Consider the following 23,694-nt stretch of genomic DNA (forward strand, 5'->3'; position numbering starts at 1 on the left):
GCTGTCATGGGTGCTTCTGGCCGGCCTCGGTGAGGTCAGTCGGGGGCTCCTGGACAAAAATGGGAATGACTCCCCAGGTCATTCTCTTCTTTAAGTTTTGTCTAAAGGGAGAGTCAGTCCTGCCTAGAATATCAGGCAAGCCTACTAAAGACCCAAAGAGGCAAACGGCCGCTCCGGGTCAGATCCCCAGACATCCCGCAGAAATGATGAGCTGCATGCCATTCTAGGGGTTGCCCCTGCAACAACCCTACCCGTTGTTTCCCTTCTTTCCCCTCCCCCCCCCCGGGCTACCGTGGCAGTTATCCCCCCATTTGTGTGATGAAGTAATAAAGAATGCATGAATTTGAAACAACACTGACTTTATTGCCTCTGCAAGCAGAGATCAAAGGGGGAAGAGGAGAGCAGCTTCCAGCTGTTATGATATTCCAGGCAGGACTGAATCTCCATTAGACAAAGCTTAAAGAAGAGAATGACCGGGAGTCATTCCCATTTTTGCCCAGGTGCCCCTGGCCGACCTCACCGAGGCCAGCCAAGAGCACTCACGGGACAACAATGACGGATACCAGTCATATTGTACCATCTGGGGAGGGGAAGGGAAGGGAAGGGAAGGGAAGGGGATGCTACTGTGTAGCGCTGCAGCACCGTGTCTGCCAGCAGCATCCAGTAGACATACACTGACATTGAAAAAAGGCGAGAAAGGATTTTTCTCCCTTTGCTTTCATGGGGGGGGGGGCGGCGGGGACGACATATACCCTAACCACCCGCGACAATGTTTTTGACCCTTCAGGCTTTGGGAGCTCAGCCAAGAATTCAAATGATTTTCAGTGCATCCGAGTTCAGATTGCTGTCCAGAGCGGTCACAATGGTGCACTGTGTGATAGGTCCCAGAGGCCAATACCATCGAATTATGGCCATGCTAACCCTAATGCGAAATGGCAATACTGATTTCAGCGCTACTCCCCTCATCGGTGAGGAGTACACATATTGATATTATGAGCCCTTTATAGCAAAATAAAGCGCTTCGGTGTGTGGAATGGTGCAGCCTTAATTCAGTTTAACGCTGCTAAATTCGAAATAACTTGTAGTGTAGACCAGGCCATAGATTCATAGGGTTTATAGTCAGAAGAGACCATTAGATCATCCAGTCTGACCTTCTGTATAACACGGGCCACTACATTTCACCTTGTTACCCCTGTATTGAGCCCAATGGCTTGTGTTTGACTAGGGCCTGGTCTACACTAAGATTTTACATCATAGAATCATAAGTCCACAGGGGGAGAAGGCACCGCAAGGGTCAGCTTGTATAACCCCTGCCAAGCTGCAGGATTTGTTGTGTCTAAACCATCCTGGATCCTATTCTTACAGTTAGGGAGTTTTTACTGAGATTGCATTAAAACTGCTGTGCTGTAATTTGAACCCATTGCCTCTTGTACTACCCTCTTTGAACTTTTCCCCATCTTTCTCATTACTGCCTTGCAAGGATCTGAAGACCACTGGCATGTTCCCTCAGTCTCCTCTTTTCCAAATTCAACATACCTGGTTCCTTCAGCTTGCTCATATGGCTTGAATTCCATCCCATGGATCACCTTTCTCGCTTGCCTTTAGATCATTTCCAGTTTCTCTGAATCCTTCCTAAACCTTAGTGACCCAAACTGGACACAGTACTTCAGCTGAGGCCTAACCAGCACTGAGTAGAGCAGTAGTATCACCTACCATGACTTGCATTCTGTGTCTCTGTTAATGCAACCCAAAATTGCATTTGCTTTGTTTGCAACAGCAAAATAATCCACACCCCTGAAGGATGTTGCTATATCAACCTGTCCCCAGTGTAGACAGCATGAGGTCAATGGAAGAATTCTTCCATCGACCTAGATAGCACGTCTCGGGGAGGTGGATCACCTACACTGCCGGGAGAACCCCTGCCATCGGTGTAAGTCGTGTCTACACGGAAGCAGTACGGCAGCATGACTGCGGAGGGTTCGCTGGTCCCGCGGCTTGGGTGGACCTGCCACAGGCATGACTGCGGAAGGTCTGCCGGAGCCGCCTGCCGCCCTCCCAGCGCACCCTCCGCAGGCATGTCTGCAAGAGGTCCCCCGGAGCCACGGGACCGGCAGCGCGCCCCCTGCGGCATGCCGCCTTGCTTGGGGCGGCCAAATTCCTAGACCCGCCTCTGCCCAGAACATATCTTCGTTGCTCTGTCTTGGGCTCTTTCTTATCTGGTGGAGACACTCGGCTGGGGTGGATGGGGTGCCTCCTTTCAAGGAAATATCTGATGAAACACAAGTAACAATAAACAGAAGCATTATTGCTAAGTACACATACAGGACTGAAACACTACACTAAAATTCACCACTGGTAACACAACAATCACTTTCTGGCTGACTTTTGACAAGCACACATGCCAGCGAACACCACAAGCATCGTGAGTGTACCCAGGAGTAGGGGACATTGTGTGCGGGAGAAAAGCAATGTTTAAGGGGTCGTGGGGCACTTCTCAGGGGGCAATATTCTAAAGTTTTCCACCTTTTTCCACAGGTGGAGGTCATTGTAGCAGATACATCTCTCCTGAAGGTAAGCAAGGAAGCAAGAGTGCATCTACTACACACTTGTGGTTTCCTCCCTGGTCCCTGTGTTGCTCGCCTGTGTGCCGCTTTGGTCCTTGTCCAAGTAATTGCAGAATGGCACAGGAAAGTGTTCCTCAATGGGGGAAGGAACAAAGCAGCTCTGCCAAGGAGCCTCCAGCACAGGATTGCGGAGCATCTGCAGGAAAGTTTCCTAGAGATCTCTCTGGAGGATTCCTGTGACATCTCGGTGTGCATCAACACCCTCTTCCACCGTACTGTCTAGCTGCACAGGAAAATACCCAGCACACAGAAACCTAGCCAGCTGTGTACATTGAGGGGAGGGATAGCTCAGTGGTTTGAGCATTGGCCTCCTAAACCCCTGGCTGTGAGTTCAGTCCTTGAGGGGGCCCATTTAGGTATCTGGGGCAAAAATCAGTAGTTGGTCCTGCTAGTAGAGGCAGGGGTCTGGACTCAATGACCTTTCAAGGTCCCTTCCAGTTCTAGCAAATAGGTAGATCTCCAATTATTTTTTATTTATTTTTTCTCAGCCCTCAACCCACCTCCAAACTTCACAAAGCAAAATCACTTCCCAGGGGTCTCAGGTCCTGCTTCTCGCTCACCTGATTGTGACTGCTGAGACTGGCTGGACACCTCCGGAATGGAGGACAGCTCCTGCCTGGAAAGGGTCCAGCGGAGGGCAACAAAAATGATTAGGGGGCTGGAGCACATGACTTATGAGGAGAGGCTGAGGGAAGTGGGATTGTTTAGTCTGCAGAAGAGACGAGTGAGGGGGGATTTGATAGCAGCCCTCAACTACCTAAGAATGGAGCTCGGCTGTTTTCAGTGGTGGCAGATGACAGAACAAGGAGTAATGGTCTCAAGTTGCAGTGGGGGAGGTTTAGGTTGGATATTAGGAAAAACTATTTCACTAGGAGGGTGGTGAAGCACTTGAGTGGGTTACCTAGGGAGGTGGTGGAATCTCCATTCTTAGAGGTTTTTAAGGCCCGGCTTGACAAAGCCCTGGCTGGGATGATTTAGTTGGGAATTGGTCCTGCTTTGAGCAGGGGGTTGGACCAGATGACCTCCTGAGGTCCCTTCCAACCCTGATATCCTATGATTCTACGATTCTATGATATGAGCTCTCGATGCCGAGCAAACAGGAAGAGGAATTTCAAAATTCCCATGGCTTTAAAAGGGTGTGTGTGGAAGGTGTTTGCCTGGATGCAAGGTAGCAGAGTTGAAACTTCTGACCAGAGTGGTCAGGATGGGCATTGTGGGATGCCTTCCGGAGGCCTATTACTGTAATAAAATCAAGTACAAATGTCTATATTGGCACTTGGGTGACAAAACTTTTGATTAAAATGCCTTACAACTTTTGTCAAGATGGTTTTATAATCTCACTGAAACTGAGGAGTTCCATCATCGAAAGTGGCTTTGCAGAGTATACACCTCCACTGTTTAACACCAAAAGCTGCCTTTTGGCTAAAAATCTTTGCAGTGTAGACAAGGCGTAAGGAACAATGATGGATAACCAGTATCCACACTCATGTTTCCTGCTGGTTCCCATTAAGGTTTTCCACACCATAATGTGTAGGAATTGTTGATGAATGGAGAACCATAAAATATGGAATTGATATTACTAGGGTGGGTTCTTCATAATTCATTTATCTGAGTAATAAATATATCATTTTTCAGTGTGTGTAGAACAAACACTGCCTCACCCATGAAAACAGCCTCCAGTAGTGCATGCTGTGGCTCATATTAACATTGTCTCTCCATCCAGGCATTTGAAAAGCGACCATCACCCTAGAGCCTGGGCACATACAGGAAGTCAGGGGAACGTACGGTACATGCAGGAGACACCGTTCTGCCTCAGAATTGGACACCTTTTCCCCTACTCCATGTCAGATTCCAACACAACCGACTTCACCAACCCCTCCACCTTCATCCTGCTGGGTATTCCCGGCCTGGAGGCTGCCCATGTCTGGATCTCCATCCCCTTCTGCACCATGTACGCCATAGCCGTCTTGGGGAACTTCACCATCCTATTCATTGTGAAGATGGAGCTGAGCCTCCATGAGCCCATGTACTATTTCCTCTGCATGTTGGCCATCACTGACCTGGTCATGTCCACGTCCATCCTACCCAAAATACTGAGCATCTTCTGGTTCAATTCCAGGGAGATCGATTTCAGTGCCTGCCTCACCCAGATGTACTTCATTCACTGCTTCTCAATGATGGAGTCTGGGATCTTCGTGGCCATGGCTTTTGATCGTTATGTGGCCATCTGTGATCCCCTGAGACATTCCACCATCCTGACAAATCCTGTGGTTGTCAAGATCGGCCTGGCCGTGGTGCTGCGCGGTGGCATGTTCGTACTGCCCTATCCCATCCTGGCGAGGCAGTGGCCATATTGCAGAACCAACATCATCCCCACACGTGCTGCGAGCACATAGCAGTAGTGAAACTGGCCTGCGCAGACATCCGTGTCAGTAGTTACTACAGCCTCTCTATGGCAATCTTGTTGACTGGTCTGGATGTGTTTTTTATCACCGTGTCCTATACCCAGATCCTCAGGGCCATCTTCAGCCTCCCCACAAAGGACGTTCCGCTCAAGACTTTTGGGACCTGCAGCTCCCACCTCTGTGCCATCTTAATCTTTTACATCCCAGGTCTCTTCTCCTTCATCACGCACCGGTTTGGCCACAATGTGACTCTGTATTTCCACATTCTCCTTGCCAATGTGTACCTCCTGGTTCCCCCCATGCTGAACCCCATCATCTATGGGGTGAGGACCAAACAGATCCGGAACAGGCTGCTCCAGCTTTTTACTGATAAAGGAACTAAAGGTTTCTCCTGGTGCTCTGGCTCTCAGACCGAGCTCCGTGCAGAGCTGGCTGGTGACATGGTGCTGGACCCCCTTCCCTGAATCACTGACTGAACAGTCACAGAGACATTCAACCCTTTCCTGGCCTTACTGTGCTGTGTAAGCCTGATAAACTGGGGAATCGGACTGTGCTCAACTCACTAACTCATAGAGTTGCCACCTTTCTAATTGCTGATAACTGGACACCTGACACCCCCTTGCCCTGCCTCTTCCCTCAAGGCCTTTCCCACTTCTGTGCCATTTCCCCCAACACCCCCCCGTTGATCACTCATCCCCTCCCACCAGCCCTCGCTGGATCATCTCCACCTTCCACCCCCACCAGCTGGGTTCCCTCTGCTCCAAGGCTGGGACCGGAGCTGCTGCAGCCGACAAGCAACCTGCAGTGAGTGCAGTGAGTACACAGCGCTGGGGCAGACAGGCAAATCAGGAGCGTACAGGGAAGCCGTAGAAAAGCAGCTGAGGGTTGGGAGCAGGATTGTGCTGCAGGCGGGTGAGATTGTGCCTCATACAGCTCGTGGGCCCTGGAGCTCAGCTACAGAGTCCTGAGGGCAGAGACCCTTGTGTGGTTTATTTCCTTAGCTTTCAGCTCCCCTTTGTTCCCCCTGGTGGGAGGCCTGTAGCTGGCAGAGCTCTCCAGTGGGGATGGGCTGGGAGCCCATTTACCTGAGCCAGGCCTCGGGGCAGGGCAAAGGGTCAGCTTTGGCGCTAGGAGGACAACAGCTGAGAGAGGCGGAAGGAACAGCCCCTGCATTAGCTGGAAAGGCAGGATGCTGGGCAGAGGCCGGGGTCGCTGTGGTAGCTGATAGGGAGGGAGATCAGTGGCACAGCTGCCATTGGCCGGCTATTTCCACACGTACACGGCACCTTATCGGGAGCTACAGGGCCCCCGTTGCCCAGGGGATGAATCGGGACAGTGAAGCTGAGTCTGACGTATGCTCTGCGTGGCTTTTGATCAGTATATAGAGGAGCATCCATGGAAAAAATGAGCTGGTGCTTAGCCCCTGTCAGCAGCCAAGCTTCCCTCCCTCCCTTCAGCACCTCTCACTCACCGGTGGCCCCGGGGATCAACTCCTCCCACTCTCTCCCTGTGCCTCCGACTAACCACAGATGAGCTGTTTTGCAGCATGCAGGAGGTGCTGGGAGGCGTGGAGATGGGGCATGCTCGACGGGTGTGGGGGGGCAGAAAGATGCAGGGAAGAGATGGGGCAGGGTTGGGGCCTGGGAGAAATGTTACCTGGTGTTCTCAGAACCCCCAACAGGGGCAACTTAATTATTTCACTCCAGGAGGTGTAAGGAATAAATCAACAGGAACTCAGCGATTCTGTCTGATCAAGGAGCAGTGCAAGTCAGCGGGCTCTTATCTCACACTGCAGTTTATTGGATTTAAGTGGATGGGAACCTGGGAGGCAGTGACCATGAGATGGTCGAGTTCAGGATGCTGACACAAGGAAAAAAGGAAAGCAGTAGAACAGAGACCCTGGACTTCAGAAAAGCAGACTTCGACTCCCTCAGGGAACTGATGGGCAAGGTCCCCTGGGAGAATAACATGACGGGGAAAGGAGTCAAGGAAAGCTGGCAGTATTTTAAAGAAACCTTATTGAGGTTGCAGGAACAAACCATCCCGATGTGTAGGAAGAAAAGTAAATATGGCAGGCAACCAGCTTGGCTTAACAGTGAAATCCTTGCTCGTCTTAAACACAAAAAAACAGCTTACAAGAAGTGGAAGATTGGACAAATAACCAGGAAGGAGTATAAAAGTATTGCTCAGGCATGCAGGAGTGAAATTAGGAAGGCCAAATCACACTTGGAGTTGCAGCTAGCCAGAGATGTTAGGAGTAACAAGAAGGGTTTCTTTAGGTATGTTAGCAACAGGAAGAAAGTCAAGGAAAGTGTGGGCCCCTTGCTGAATGAGGGAGGGAACCTAGTGACAGAGGATGTGGAGAAAGCTAGTGTACTCAATGCTTTTTTTGCATCTGTCTTCACAGACAAGGTCAGCTCCCAGACAGCTGCACTCTGCAGCATGGTATGGGGAGGAGGTGACCAGCTCTCTGTGGAGAAAGAAGGAGTTCGGGACTATTTAGGAAAGCTGGACGAGCACAAGTCCATGGGGCCGGATGCGCTGCATCCGAGAGTGCTAAAGGAGTTGGCCGATGAGATTGCAGAGCCATTGGCTATTATCTTTGAAAACTCATGGTGATTGGGGGAGGTCCCGGATGACAGGAAAAAAGCTAATGTAGTGCCCATCTTTAAAAAAGGGAAGAAGGAAGATCCAGGGAACTACAGGCCAGTCAGTCTCACCTCAGTCCCTGGAAAAATCATGGAAAAGGTCCTCAAGGAATCAATCCTGAACCACTTAAAGGAGCGGAAAGTGATCAGGAACAGTCAGCATAGATTCACCAAGGGCAAGTCATGCCTGACTAACTTAATTGCCTTCTATGATGAGTTAACCGACTCTGTGGATGAGGGGAAAGCAGTGGATGTGCTATTTCTGGACTTTAGCAAAGCTTTTGATACAGTCTCCCACAGTATTCTTGCCAGCAAGTTAAAGAAGTCTGGGCTGGATGAATGGACGGTAAGGTGGATAGAAAACTGGCTAGATGGTCGGGCTCAACGGGTAGTGATCAATGGTTCCATGTCTAGTTGGCAGCCGGTATCAAGTGGAGTGCCCCAAGGGTCGGTGCTGGGGCCGGTTTTATTCAATATCTTCATTAACGATCTGGAGGATGGTGTGGACTGCACCCTTAGCAAGTTTGCAGATGACACTAAACTGGGAGGAGTGGTTGACATGCTGGAGGGTAGGGATAGGATACAGAGGGACCTAGACAAATTAGAAGATTGGGCCAAAAGAAATATGATGAGGTTCAAGGACAAGTGCAGAGTCCTGCACTTAGGACGGAAGAATCCCATGCACTGTTACAGACTAGGGACCGAATGGCTGGGCAGCAGTTCTGCAGAAAAGGACCTAGGGGTTACGGTGGACGAAAAGCTGAATATGAGTCAACAGTGTGCCCTTGTTGCCAAGAAGGCTAATGGCATTTTGGGTTGTATAAGTAGGGGCATTTCCAGCCAATCGAGGGATGTGATCATTCCCCTCTACTCAACACTGGTGAGGCCTCATTTGGAGTACTGTGTCCAGTTTTGGGCCCCACACTACAAGAAGGATGTGGATAAATTGGAGAGAGTCCAGCGGAGGGCAACAGAAATGATTAGGGGCCTGGAGCACATGACTTATGAGGAGAGGCTGAGGGAACTGGGATTGTTTAGCCTGCAGAAGAGAAGAATGAGGGGGGATTTGATAGCTGCTTTCAACTACCTGAAAGGGGGTTCCAAAGAGGATGGATCTAGACTGTTCTCAGTGGTAGAAGATGACGGAACAAGGAGTAATGGTCTCAAGTTGCAGAGGAGGGGCGGGTTAGGTTAGACATTAGGAAAAACTTTTTCACTAGTAGGGTGGTAAAGAACTGGAATGGGTTACCTAGGGAGGTGGTGGAATCTCCTTTCTTAGAGGTTTTTAAGGTCAGGCTTGACAAAGCCCTGGCTGGGATGATTTAGTGGGGTTTGGTCCTGCTTTGAGCAGGGGGTTGGACTAGATGACCTCCTGAGGTCCCTTCCAACCCTGAGATGCTGTGATTCTATGATTCTAAGCACACACAAGCATAAGCAAAAGGCGTAGAACATCCCGGATATTGCCCTAACATCGGGGACGGGATTGAGTAACTACCAGCAGGTTCATGCTGGCCAGTTGCTCACTCACCGAGGAGAAAGGGTGTCAGGAAAAAGGTCTCTCAAGATGGCTTCAGAGGGCTGCTCCCAAGTACACTCTATTAGCCAATCTTTTATAACTAACTTCTACAAAACACACAGGTCATAATGACCCCACTGGATCATCACTCTTCTAACTTTCAGTAAACTTTTAATATCAGAGGGGTCTAGACTCAAGGTTTCCCATTCACCAAGGTTTTCAGTGTCAGCTGTTTACTGGTCTGTCCCCTCCTCCCATTCAGGTTAGCAGAAACTTCCAGCTACATACGACCTTGTTTCTAAAAGCCTCTCTCCAGATTTACCCTTAGCTATGTGGTGTTTTGTTCCATTAATTCAGGGTGGCTGAATGCACATAATATGCTTGCAATTAGGTTGATCACATGCTGAGTATACACACTCCTCAAGTCCAGAGCAAGGGAAGGGGTGGAGTGGGGGCGGGGCCTGGGGTGGAGCAGGGTGGGAAGAGGCGGAGCAAGGGTGGGGGCTTGGAGTTAAGGTTGGAGTGGGGGCAGGGCTTGGCGTGGAGTGGGGATCAAGCACCCCCTGGATAGAGAGGATCTCAGTGCTTATGCCACAGCTAATGAGCTGCTCAGAGTCTTCTCTCAGGCTTCAATTCTGGTGGGATTCTCCAGTGAGGTGTTCCCCTGGCCATACCTCCTGGATGGGGACCTGGAGGTCAGGAATGTGTGTGTGCATGTGCATCCATGTGTCTTTTTGCGCATATGAATCTTTGTGGGTGGTGTACATAGGGTGACCAGATGTCCCGATTTTATAGGGACAGTCCCGATTTGGGGGGCTTTTTCTTATATAGGTACCTATTACCCCCCACCTCCTGTCCCGATTTTTCACACTTGCTATCTGGTCATCCTATGTACACATGGGGGTATGTGTGTATGTGCATCTGAATCCATGTGTGTCTGCGTCCGTGGGACTGTGTGGATGGAGAAATTTGCTTTTGTGTGGACTCATTCATTCATCATTCATGCCCGTCACCCCAACCGGGGTATGGGCCGCCAACCACAGATCTCCAGAGTCTTCTATCCTGGGCCATTTGCTCTAGCTGGTTCCAGGTATAGCCCATTTTTTTGCTATCAACCTGAAGGTCGCGTTGCCAGGTATTTCTTGGGCGGCCTCTTTTCCGCTTGCCTTGGGGGTTCCACCGCAGTGCCTGTCTGGTGATGTTGGTTGGCTGCTTGCGTAGTGTATGTCCTATCCAGCCCCACCTTCTCCTTCTAATTTCTTCCTCTGCTGGGAGTTGACGGGTCCTCTCCAAGAGGTGGATGTTACTGATGGTGTCTGGCCAGCGGATCTGGAGAATCCTTCTGAGGCAGCTATTAATGAAGGTCTGGATCTTCCTGGTGGTTGTTTTGGTTGTCCTCCAGGTTTCAGCTCCATACAGTAGGACTGATTTCACGTTGGAGTTGAACAGTCAAATCTTTATTGCCAAAGACAGCTCTCTGGAGCTCCAGATGTTCTTGAGCTGTAAGAAGGCTGCTCTTGCCTTACCAATCCTTACTTTGATGTCTGTGTCTGTGCCACCCTGCTGGTCGATGATGCTACCTAGGTAGGTGAAGGACTGTACTTCTTCCAGGGGGCGTCCATTCAGTGTGACTGGGTCGTTGCTGATGGAATTGATCCTAAGGATCTTGGTCTTGTCCTTGTGGATGTTGAGGCCAACCTGTGATGACGTGGCTGCCACTACGTGGACTACCATGAGCTAAATGCCACTACCCAACGGCACTCACAGATGAGCTATTGGAGAAGCTGGGACACATCCAGTTTATCTCCACCTTAGACTTAAGCAAGGGGTACAGGCAAGTGCCACTCGATGACCCAGCCAAGGACAGTTCAGCCTTCGTCACCCATGTTGGGCTATACGAATTTAATGTGCTGCCTTTCGGGCTGCACAGTGCACCCGCTACTTCCCAAAGACTGGTCAATAACCTTCTGGCTGGATCTGGTGAATTTGCAGTAGCCTATCTTGACGATGTGACCATATTCTCTGATTCATGGACAGAACACCTGGAACACCTCCAAGCGTCTTCCAGCGCATACGGGAGGCAGGGCTGACAGTTAAGGCTAAAACGTGTTAAATAGTCCTAAACAGGGTGACTTACGTCAGACACCAGCTGGGGCATGGAACTATCAACCCCTGACAAGCTAAGGTAGAGGCTATCCAGACTTGGCCTGTCCCTAAGTCAAAAAGGCAGGTCCAATCCTTCCTAGGCTTGGCAGGATATTACAGGTCATTTGTGTTGGAACATGTAAGGGCAAAGCAAAAAACTGGGAAACTGCTGTTGGTGGCACCAGGAATGGCCCAGTATTAACAGAAGGGTGGAAAACAACAGTGGCAATGTAGGCTCCCTGTATCAGGCCTCTGCTTGCCCGAACCGCTTCCATGTTTAGACTTTAATTAACCCCACAGGCCAGATGGAAAGAATGGAATGTGTGGCAACTAGTTATCAGTGCAACACTGATACCAGGAGGCAATTATAAAGCCTGCTTGCACCTGGCTGAAGGGAGTGAAACAAAATAACCGGTCGGGAAAAAGTTACTAACGAGATAATTTGTTTTCTGCCAAGTATGATTTAACCTGTTCAGTGTAATTGCTACTTTATAATGTATCTGCTATATGGGAACTAGAAGGGAGGGAAGAAGGGGGGGAAAGGGGGGCTGGGCAGTGGGGGTAATAGAGATGCTTAGCTGAAATCATGTATAAAGAGAGAGAGCTGCTTGTTTCGAGGGTGCTTGATTTGAGACTTGTCTGTCTCCAAGTACCGTGCTTTGAGATCTCAAATAAACCTTTGTTTGCTTCTCCACCTTGGTGTGTCTATTGGAGTGAGGCACACCGGGCAACGAACCACTGTTGCTGTCGCCTCAGGCCTTTGTGCCGGCAACACTGCTGTTGAACAGAGATGGCTTTAGGGAGTAAAGGCACGGGCGAGTGCCACTTCTGCGCTTAATAAATAAATAAATAAATCTTTCTGTGACTGATAGATTTAGGTTTACCCTTCCCCCTCCCTTCTCCTTGTTAAGGGTTTAATAAGGTTGCAGCTGCCTAAGGAATGTGGGGATCTAAAAAATGTCTTTTGGGATGAAGAAGTGTTATCTCCCTCTCCGTCTCCCTTTCTTTCCCAGCTGCACTGGTCCTTTCCTCCCTGCCCTGCAAACCGCTAATCCAAAAGGTTCATAATTGCAATTAGAGCAAAGAAGTGTGTCTTCAAAGTAAAACTTATTTGTAAAATATGCTAATAAGATAAATAATAATCAGGGGCAAAATAATTCTATTCAATATAGAGTTATCAATATTCATTGTATGGGCGTTCATCTACTTCAGAAGGGTTTGGGGGTGTTGTAATAAATGTAAAAATTGACATACTAGTGTAAACAAAAAAAGTAAATTGTAACTAATCCAGTGCTTACTAAACAGTTGGGTCCAGGGGAACAAGTACCGCAATAAAGAAGCCCATCTACTCAAATGCGCCTCTGGGTCTGCCTGTTCTTCTTCCAGCAATCTGTACACACTGCAGCCAGATTGCCACTTCACTGACAGACCTGATGAGGGAGAAGCAACCAAATGCAGTTAAGTGGACTGGGGAGTGTCAGGGAGCCTTTAAGCAGCTTAAGGCTGCCCTTCTGCCTGACCCTGTACTAAGAGCCTGGAGTCACTCCTGCAGAAAAGGGGTTAAAAGCAGCCCTGCAGAGGGCAGCAGCAGGGAAAGGGATTCAGAACAGCTCCGGGAAGCTGACTGGGTAGCTGTGGCCAGCTCCATCAGGGCCCTGCTGGCCCTTATCAGAGCCACTCTCTCTCTCTAGCCTCGGAGAGGGAAGGACCTGGCTGCTTGGGAGCTGAGCAGGGTACCTAGGGAGGAGCAGTGCTGGGGAAGGGCAGAGGGAGTTGGGGAGCTCCAGCCTAGCTGAGCCCCGGCTGCAGGCCGAGTTAAGGGCCCACAAAGGGGCACTAGGGCTTCAGAGGAGCAGCCCAGGACTAGGCAGAGGCAGCCGGTCCTAACCCCCTTGCCAATGGTGAGTGGTTCACAGACTGTGTCTGCCCCAGGGAGCAGGGCCTAGATGGTGACTGGCAGTAGCCACTGAGGCAAGGTGGGGATAGAGGGTTGGGGGTTCCCCTGGGTGGGGAGACCCAGATTGTGGGCTGCTGCGGGGGGTATAATCAGATGTAAAGGGCACTGAAGTCTGAGAGGGACACGGGGGCCAGCGGCAGATGAGACACCAGCTGGAAGAGCTAATTCTCAAGACGACCAGCAGGAGGCGCTGCGCCCCAGGCTTTGACCAACCTTTCCTCATAACCAGGGATGCAGCAGAGCATGGTGCGGGAGCCGTTTTAGTGCAGAAAGGGCTAGATCAACAATTTCACCCTGTCGTGTTTCTCAGCAAGAAGCTCCCTGAGAGGGAAAGCCACTGGTCTGCCTCCGAGGAGGAATATTATGCCATTGTGTATGTGTGGCGTTGAACTCTATATGATTTTATGAAAATATGCTAATATAACTGGAATATGCTTCATGCAAAAGGTCTCTTGTAAGGTATCATTACAAAGCTTATAATCTACTGAGTGTGGTCATCCTTTTTCTATAAATGTATCACTCTTGTATCTGAAACTAGAAATATGAAATATAACTCTGAGGGCCTATTGTAATTATGCAAAGTGTGGGCCATTAATGGTGGTTTGGAATCTTGATGGCTCCCATTAACCAGGACAATTGACTGCAGATGGGTGTGTTTTACCCGTAAGTCTTCCTGTGTACCTGTGTGCTGGCAAGTGGGCAATGAAGTCTTGCAGTAACATGTGATCATGTCACCTGAACTGGAATCCATCTTTAACCTGGTGCTTTTCCAGTGAGGAGGGGTGGGAACCCAGAGGGACCAAAGATTCCCGCCTTATGCAAAAGATATATAAAGGGGTGGAACAGAAGAAAGGGAGGGAGTGGCGCCATCATGAGGAATCCCCTAGCTACCACCTGAGCTGGAACAAGAGCTGTACCAGGGGAAAGAATTGTGCCCAGACTAGGAAGGTGTCTGAGGAAAAAAAACTTACTGAAGCATCTCTGAGGGTGAGATGATCTGTATTCACTTTGATTAGACATAGATTTGCGCATTTTATTTTATTTTGCTTGATGACTGACTTTGTTCTGTTTTTCACTGCCTGGAACAACATAAATCCTACTTTCTGTATTTAGTAAAATCACTTTTTACTTATTAATGAACTCAGAGTATGTATTAATACCCAGAGGGGCAAACAGCCGTGCATCTCTCTCTCTCAGTGTTATAGAGGGTGAACCATTTATGAGTTTACCCTGTATAAGCTTTATACAGGGTAAAATGGATTTATTTGGGTTTAGATCCCATTGGGAGTTGGGCATCTGAGTGCTAAAGACAAGAACACTTCTTTGAGCTGCTTCCAGTTAAACCTACAGTGGTTAGGGGATGTGATTCAGACCTGGGTCTGGGTTTGCAGCAGGCTAGTGGGTCTGCCTCAAACCAGGCAGGATATTGAAGTCCTGAGCTGGTAGGGAAGGCAGGGGCAGAAGTATCTTGGCACATCAGGTGGCAGCTCCCAAGGAGGGTTCTGTGATCCAACCCGTCACAGTGCACTCTGGAGAAGCTACACCCATATATTTGGGGACGGCGTTTCCACCTGCAGACTGACCATGCTGCGCTGAAGTGGCTTCACACAGTCAAAGAGACTAACAAGAAACGTCATCAGTGGAGTTTAGCTCTCCAAGACTTTGATTTTGAAGTACAGCACATTTCCCGTGCACTCACCCGAGCCCTAACTGTTTAGTTCTTCATGTTATCTGCAGTAATTTGAGCATGGGCATGTATCTTAAACGTTTTTTCCTAGACTTCCCGGAAGAAACCACAGCCAGAGTGGACCAAACCTAAACCAGGCTGCCCAGCATCGTCTGTGATTTGGAAGAAGGTGGGGGGGTGTGAATCGGGGAAGGGGGTAGCACCATTTCTCTGGGCGTTTCAGCCATTCAGTTTTCTCAGAAGTGTTAATTCGTTAGACCTAACCCTAATTGCCTTCCATGCACACAGACAGGCAGTCCGAGAGAGACCCCAGGAAGAGAGGGAAGCTATCACGGTCCCAGGAATGCTTAGGGTAGCAGGAAGTGAGTTGGCAGGATGTCAGGAGACCAATGGAAAGGGGGTGTGGGCTTTTGAACTGGGAACAGCAGCCCTTCCAGGTTCCTCTTGGGTGGTAAAGCTGTGCTGGGAGGGCCATCTTGCCTGTAACATCACTGCTTCTGTCTCCTCCACCTGCGCCTGTAGCCAGACAGAGAGCCCGACCCTGGATGCCTCTATCCAGATCCTGGTGTGGTTATGCAGAGACTGTGGCCTGCATTTCCCATTCACAGAAAACCAGGCTGGAGGAACCATCCAATGCGAAAGGTGCCCGCTGATGGTATCTCTCAGGAAGCAGGTGGAATAACTTGCCCAGGGAGGTTGTGGAATCTCCATTACTGGGGATTTTTAAGAGCAGGTTAGACAAACACCTGTCAGGGATGTTCTAGATCATGCTGGTCCTGCCATGAGTGCAGGGGACTGGACTTGATAACCTCTCGAGGTCCCTTCCAGTTCTATGATTCCATGATTCTATTATTTCCTGTGAAGGGCCCAACACAAGGGGCCCTGAACTGCAGTGGGGATTCTGGACACTTCCATAACACAAATAATGATCATAAATAATCAGCACAACAATCCAGCCAAATCAGGGCCTAGCCCCCCTTTGCCTTTAGCTACAGAGGAAGGTCAAACCATGTTTGCCAGCTACAGAGTGTCAGTAACCTGAGTACAGGTGGACACGGGGACCCTCCTGAGCTCAGACAGGAGAATTCGTTCAGTCTCATTCCAGTGGTCAAAAACCCAGGTGCTCCGCACTGGAGATTCTGGCTTCTTCTCAGGCTCAGCTTGACCTATGGGAATCCAAGACCCTCCAGCTGGGGCAGTCCTGGAAAGTCTGACTCAGCCTGGAACATTCGATTTCAATTCCCCCTGAGAGAGACTGGGAGGAAATGAACCGAGAGGGAGAGAAGAAACCCAGTGCAAACATTAATCCAGTCTCTATCCTGCCTATGGGGCCCCTTTGTTCCTGGGCAGCTGTTTGGGGAGGGAAAGGCCTCTGTCCCCAGGACAGGCCTGCGACTGCACTCCAATCACGTAACGTCGTGCTGGTGTTGCTTTTACTAAGTCTCTTCTCCTGAAGCAACCACTGTAACTGTGATGCAATGGCAGGTTTCTGAGTAGGTGCAGAAGTGGAGGCCTGAAGTTCACACCACACAGAAGCAGAGAACTCACAAACTCCAGCTTGTTCTGAAAATGTCAAATTTACCCTGAGAGGATGGTGAAGGCTCAGGCTCCCTCTTCCAGCCTTTCCTCCGCATCCCAACTAACAAATAGGCCCTGCCAGAGCGGGAGTCCATTTCCTTCTTGGTGTGAGGGAGAGACCGTGGTTACAGCAGGGAAGTCAGGACTCCTGGGTCCTGTGTGTCATCCTGCCACTCAATCTCTGTGTGACCTTGGCTAATATCTATCCAGCTATTCTGGGCATTGACGGGGTATCTGACCCTATGCTGATCTAGGCATTATCCCTAGTGTCTTTACTAATCAGCTAGAATTTTTAAATATACACAAATACAGAGAGAGCAGCTAATTCCTCTCTGACTCAGAGGAGAACCCAAGAGTTCTCATCTCCCTTTGGGAAGGTCCCTTAATTACTGTTTACTCCTAAAGCTGCATAAATAGCACAGAAGCACAGACAGGCTGGTCTCCAACCTGTTTACATCCAGATGAAGCTTCTCCCCTAGAGGCTGAGTGAACCCCCCTGGGATTGCACAGAGCTATATTATAAACTGTGCACACCCCTGTGTTGGCTCTCGGCGTGGGATGCTGCTGCAGATGCTGAGGTGAGAGAGGTGTGGGGCACGGCTACCTGAGGAGTCACAGGTACCCATGTCTTGCTGTCCGACACACCCGGTACAACATGGGCATGATGGGATAGAGAATAGGTCTGTTGTTCTTTCCACTCGGCATAGCGGTTAAACATTGCAGAGCCCTTCCCACCAGGGATGAGTTTGTTCCAGTATCATGGGTCAAAACCTCACACTTTGCTGTGCAGCCCCGCCCACTCTGGCTGATGGCCTCCAGCCCCGACGTCGCTGCATTTCAGTGGCACAGGGGATCCTTCCGATGAAATATGTTAGTAGATGTACAAATCCAAATTCTGAGGCTGTGGCCTGTACTTTACTCAGCCTGCACAGAAGCAAAATTCTCCTTGGAGAAAGACCTGAGTAAAGACCTTCTGTGTTAATGTACTGAGACTGTAACCTTCTCCTCTTGCATTTCAGCCCTCTGGCTGTTAGTGGGGAGAGGGGTTGCTGTTACCTGACTTTTATCTGCTGGGAAGTTTGGAAGTGCGAGGGCTCCTCCTTTTTCAGCATGGGCAAGACATCTTCAATACTAAATTCATTTGAGAAGTCGACTGAACTGTTTCACCTGAAACTTTCAAAAAACAATTTAGCTGGAAGCCGACACCCAGTGTGGGAAATTTCAGTCCAAAGGGTTAAAGTTTGAAAACATAAATAACTGAAAATGAGGTTTTCTAATGGAAGGTGTCAGACAGCCGTAACTGACGGTGGTGCCACCAGTAGCACCTACAATGGTCGATCCATTTGTTGTCAGATGCTACCAGTGTGGTGCTCTGCTCTGTTCAGTGTTGATATCACTCGGCTGCGTGCGTGTGTTCCCTCTGTGTGCTGCCCCAGCTCTGCGCAGATAGCTGACACAGCAGAGCCGATGAGAACCCCCAATAACCACAGAGTCTAATAAGGTACGAAGGCACTTCAGCCAGGTTTATTGCCATATTGGACACAATAATAGTTCCCTGTAGATTTCTTAGTCTAATTCAGGGCATACTACGAGTATGCGCCCACGGTCAATGGACTCGGCCCACTGCCCCCTTGGCCGGACAAAGACACTGCCCCAGAGATACATTCTTTTACACAGGTACAAACAAGTTACACATGACTCCTGATGTATGAGGTGCAACCCCTCTACGTAGCAAGGTGCCACCTCTCACATTGTACATGTTGGGTCGAACAAAACAACTCTATCCATCATATTACCCTTTTGGCCCTGTCATTGGGATGGGTCAGCCTGTTCCTTGTTATCTGTGTGGAATGTGCAAGTATGTGAATGTTCTGATCTCTGGTGTCCAGTACCTTTTAGGTACGTATCTTCTTGCAGCATCAGCCCTTTCCTTGCCAGCTTCTGTGAGCAGGGCCTGCCTCTGGCTCACAGCTTAACTTTGCTTTATGTTCGCAAAGTATTGTCCATTACTTTAGTTCAGGCCTTAGGCCTCATACCGGGCCTCTGATACCAAGGTTTATATGTCAGGGCCTCCTCTTACTACACCATTTAGGAATCCAGTTCTGTTAAGCTCGTTGCTCCAATAATGTTGGTGTCAAAAAGTTCCACATGCCAAATATGATTAATGTAACAAATTTCCTTTTATAGGTGTTATACGTTCAGTCTTTCGATGGGACTGAATGTTTCCCTCTCCCTGTGTTATGAGGTGGGTCTCAGATTTTAGATCATCCATTCTGACATCCTGTATAACACAGGCCATTACATTTCACCTAGTTACCCCAGTATTGAGCCCAATGACTTGTGTTACACTGAGACCCGGTGTAGACTAGGATTTTACATCATTGAATCATAGAGGCACAGGCTGAGAAGGGCCATCTAGTTTAGCCTGCTGCTGAGATGGAGGATTTCTTGCATCTAAGCCATCCAGGACAGAGGACTATCCAGTTTTTTCTGAAAACCTCCAGCGAAGGAGCTTCCACAACCTCGCGACTCACATGTTCAATTGTCCTCGTGTTTGGACAGTTCGGAAGCTTTTCCCGAAATTTCATCTAAATCTGCTATGCTGGAGTTTGAACTCTTGCCCCGCCCTCCATGGTGAGACAGAACAACTTTTCTCCTCCTTTTCTTTGTCAGCCTTTCAAGTATCTGGAGACCGCTCTCATGTCCCCCTCAATCTCCTCTTTTCTAAACTAAACATACCCAGTTCCTACAGCCTTTTCTTGTACGGTTTGTATTCCTTCCCTTGGATCAGCTTTGCCTGTTGACTCTGGGTCCTCTCCAGTGTCTCTACATGCTTTCTACACATTGGACACCAAAACTGGACACAATGCTCCAGTTGAGGCCTAACCAGTGCTGAGCATCATAGAATTATAGAATTATAAAGATTAGCCTCATAAGGTTATCTAGTCCAACGCCCTGTTAAAAGTAGGACCTACCCTGAGAGAGGCATATATCATCTCCCATGTCTTGCATGCTATACCTCTCATAATGCAACCCACACTGTATTTTCTGTTTTTCCAATAGCAAAAAAATCCACACCCCTGAGAGATGAAGCTATATGAACTTAACCTCAGTACAGACAGCACGAGGTAAGGGGAGGAATTGTTCTCTCGACCTAGCTACCACCTTTCCTGGAGGTGGATTTCCCTCACTGATGGGAGAACCCCTGCAGTCGGTGTAGGTAGTGTCTACACAGAAGTGCTACAGCAGCGCCACTGTAGCATTTTAAGTGCAGACAAGTCTTCCAGCAGATCTTCCAGAAAAATCACCCAGTCTGGATCTGCAGCCATGGGGACTTGGAGAATCCACCATTTCCCTTCGCAGTTTGTTCCAATAGTTAATCACCCTCAGAGCTGAAAATTTGGCCCTGGGCTTTCCTCTGTCTTTCTCTGCTATATTGCAGAGCCCATTATTACCTATGGTTTTCTCCCCATGAAGTTCTCCATTTGATTGTCCTTTTGATACGATAAATAGATGAAGCTCTTTAAGTCTCTCACTGACTGGCATTTTCTGCAGCCTCCAATCCTTTTTGTGCCTCTTCTGCACGTTCTCCAAATTTTCAAATTTTGAAATGTAGAACCTGGAACTACCTCCCCCACTGCAACTTGAGACCATAACTCCTTGTTCTTGTTCTGTCAGCTCTGGGGAACTGGCTCCTCTGATGCACTAAGTATCTATAGAGATTGCGGTGTGAACTGTTCTCTGTTTCTCCATTGGAATGTAATCTCTTCCAGTCTTTAATCTTGTTCTCCTCTATCTTCTGATCCCCTTCTTTGTTTCTTTTAACCCAAACAGTTCCAGACATTTCACTCTGTCTGCCTCTGGCAGCCTCCCCCATTCTCAGAGCCTGTCTGGAAAACCCCCTTTCTATCTGCTACATACTTTATAGAGACTGGGTGACCAAACTGAGCGCATGTCCAGAGCAGGTTATTCTCTTTGCCATTGCTTACGCATTTGAACATTGTCTTTGTTTTGGCCATTTCTGCAACTGAGCAGATGTTTATCAATGAAACCAAGAGATTTTCCCTGTGGTGTGTTCTAATTGGGATGTTTTCTCTGCTATATGTTTTGAAAAAGGTTTCATGTTTTTTGTACTCTCACATTTTGAGGAACTGGGTATATGGGGAACGGCCCACACAGTGGCTATCTAGCCTGGCTTGTGTTTTCTGCTGGTGCCTATTAAGGTTTCCCACACCATGATGTGTAGGAATGGGCATTATCTGGGTCAGTTCTTCATAATTCATTTCTCTGAATAAGGAAAATGTAATTTTTCAGTGTGTGAAGAGCGACCGATCTGCTTCACCCATGAGAACAGCCTCCAGTAGTGCATGTAGTGTCTCATATTAACACTGTCTCTCCATCCAGGAATTACCCTAGTGCCTGGGCACACACAGAAAGTCAGGGGAATCTACAATACATGCAGGAGACACCGTTCTGCCTCAGAGTAGGACACCTTCTTCCCTACTCCATGTCAGGGTCCAAAACAACCAACTTCACCAACCCCTCCACCTTCATCCTGCTGGGCATTCCTGGCCTGGAGGTGGCCCATGTCTGGATCTCCATCCCCTTCTGCACCATGTATGTCATAGCCATCTTGTGGAATTTCACCATCCTGTTCATTGTCAAGATGGAGCCAACCCTTCATGAGCCCATGTACTATTTCCTCTGCATGCTGGCCATCACCAATCTTTTACTGTCTACGTCCACCATTCCCAAAATGCTGAACATTTTCTGGTTCAATTCCAGGGAGATCGATTTCAGTGCCTGCCTCACCCAGATGTACTTCATTCACCGCTTCTCAGTGATGGTGTCTGGGATCCTCGTGGCTATGGCTTTTGATCTCTATGTGGCCATCTGCGACCCGCTGAGACATTCCACCATCCTGACAAACTCTGTGGTGGCCAAGATCGGCCTGGCCATGGTGCTGCGTGGCATCATGGTCATACTGCCCTATCCCTTCCTGGCAAGGCAGTGGCTATCTTGCAGAACCAACATCATCCCCCACACGTACTGTGAGGGCATAACTGTGTTGAAGGTTGCATGCGCTGACATCTGCGTCAGTAGTTACTACACCCTCTCTGTGGCATTCTTGATAACTGGTGTTGATGTCTTTTTTATCTCCATGTCCTATATCCAGATCCTCAGGGCCATCTTCAGCCTTCCCACAAAGGATGCCCGGCTCAAGACTTTTAGGACCTGTGTCTCCCACCTTCTTAACCTTTTGCATCCCATCTTTGTTCTCCATCCTCACGCACTGGTTTGACCAGAATGTCCCCATGCACTTCCATGTTCTCATTGCTAACGTGTACTTCCTGGTACCCCCGTGCTGAACCCCATCATCTATGGGGTGACAACCAAACAGATCAGAAACAGGCTGCTCCGGTTCTTCACTTGTAAAGGGACCTAAAGTTCTCTCCTGCTGCTCTGGCTCTCATACTGAGCTCCGTGCAGAGCTGGCTGGTGCATGGTGCCGCACCCTCTTCCCTGAATCACTGACTGGACAGTCAAAGAGACATTAAATCTTTTCCTGATCTTACTGTGCAGTGTCAGCGTTAGAACCTGGGGAATTGGTGTATGTAGAACTCATTGGGTTGCCACCTTTCTTATTGCTGGTAATGGACCCTGAAATCCCCATGCCGTACCCCACCTCTTCTGCCAAGGCTCTGTCCCTGTGCTTCCTCTTTCCATCATATTTTGCTCCTCTACTCCCTACCCTCGTCACACACTGGATCATTTTCACCTCCCTTACCCACCCCCAGCTGCAAGGGAGTTGTTTCAGATTTCACTCGGGGTGACCACCGTAACGGTGATTCCTGGGGCTACTTAGAGTCTTAAAAACTCTATTTTTTGGCAGATAACTTAGCAAAATTGGTGGCAGGAGCACTGTATCTAATTCTAATATAAAAGAAAGAAAATTAAATAAATACTAGACCCACTCCACTCTAATACTAACATGTTCTCACATCTTGTGGCCAGTCACATGAGGGACACTGGTTAGGTTTAAAATTCATATATATATATATATATATGAATTTTAAACCTAACCAGTGTCCCTCATGTGACTGGCCACAAGATGTGAGAACATGTTAGTATTATATATACTATTATATATACTATTATATATATACTATTGTTTATTAGCCAGCCTGCCCATCCCTCAATGCACCAGCCCCTTTTCATGAGCAGATTTCTCTTTACAGAAAGGTAGATTTTAAGTGGCTATAAGTAATAAGTGTACAGATCAATGTAGATTCCTCAAGAAATAAAACAGGGGCTGGACTCAGGGACCTTTCAGGGTCACTTCCAGTTCTAGGAGATAGGTATAGCTCCATATATTATTATCTATTATCTTTATACCTGTTCTGTTCATTCCCTCTGGGGCACCTGGCACTGGCCACTGATGAAGACAGGACACTGGGCTAGATGGACCAATGTCCATTCTTAGGTTCTTATGTTTTTATATGGACTGCAGATGTATCTTCCCCCTGCTGTACCCCACTAGACCCCACTCCCCTCCCAGAGCTGAGATGGAACCCAGCACTGCCCCTCTCTCTCTGCAGAGTTAGGAGCAAAGTAAGAATACACATTAATTTTATTTTTAAATTTAAGCCTAACCAGTGTCCCGGAAGTGAATTGCTATAAGATATAAGAAAATGTTACTCTTAGAGCTGAATGGGTCTAATATTTATTTATTATCAGAGGGGTAGCCGTGTTAGTCTGGTTCTGTAAAAGCAGCAAAGACTCCTGTGACACCTTACAGACTAACAGACGTTTTGCAGCATGAGCTTTCGTGGGTGAATACCCACTTTGTCGGATGCAAGAGTGGAAATTTCCAGGGGCAGGTAAATATAAGCAAGCAAGAAGCAAGCTAGAGATAACGAGGTTAGATCAATCAGGGAGGATGATGCCCTGTTCCAGCAGCTGAGGTGTGAAAACCAAGGGAGGAGAAACTGGTTCTGTAGTTGGCAAGCCATTCACAGTCTTTGTTTAATCCTAAACTGATGGTGTCAAATTTGCAAATGAACTGAAGCTCAGCAGTTTCTCTTAGAAGTCTGGTCCTAAAGTTTTTTTGCTGGAGGATGGCCACCTTAAGAT

General features: G+C 48.6%; 1 pseudogene; it reads left to right on the forward strand.

Moving 5' to 3' along the window:
• The first annotated feature begins 4,465 nt into the window (after window positions 1–4,465).
• Window positions 4,466–22,462, forward strand: LOC120392625 (annotated as a pseudogene).
• Window positions 22,463–23,694: the final 1,232 nt, after the last annotated feature.

This window comes from Mauremys reevesii, unplaced genomic scaffold (assembly GCF_016161935.1).
Source record: "Mauremys reevesii isolate NIE-2019 unplaced genomic scaffold, ASM1616193v1 Contig105, whole genome shotgun sequence".
Classification (NCBI taxonomy): Eukaryota; Metazoa; Chordata; order Testudines; family Geoemydidae; genus Mauremys; species Mauremys reevesii.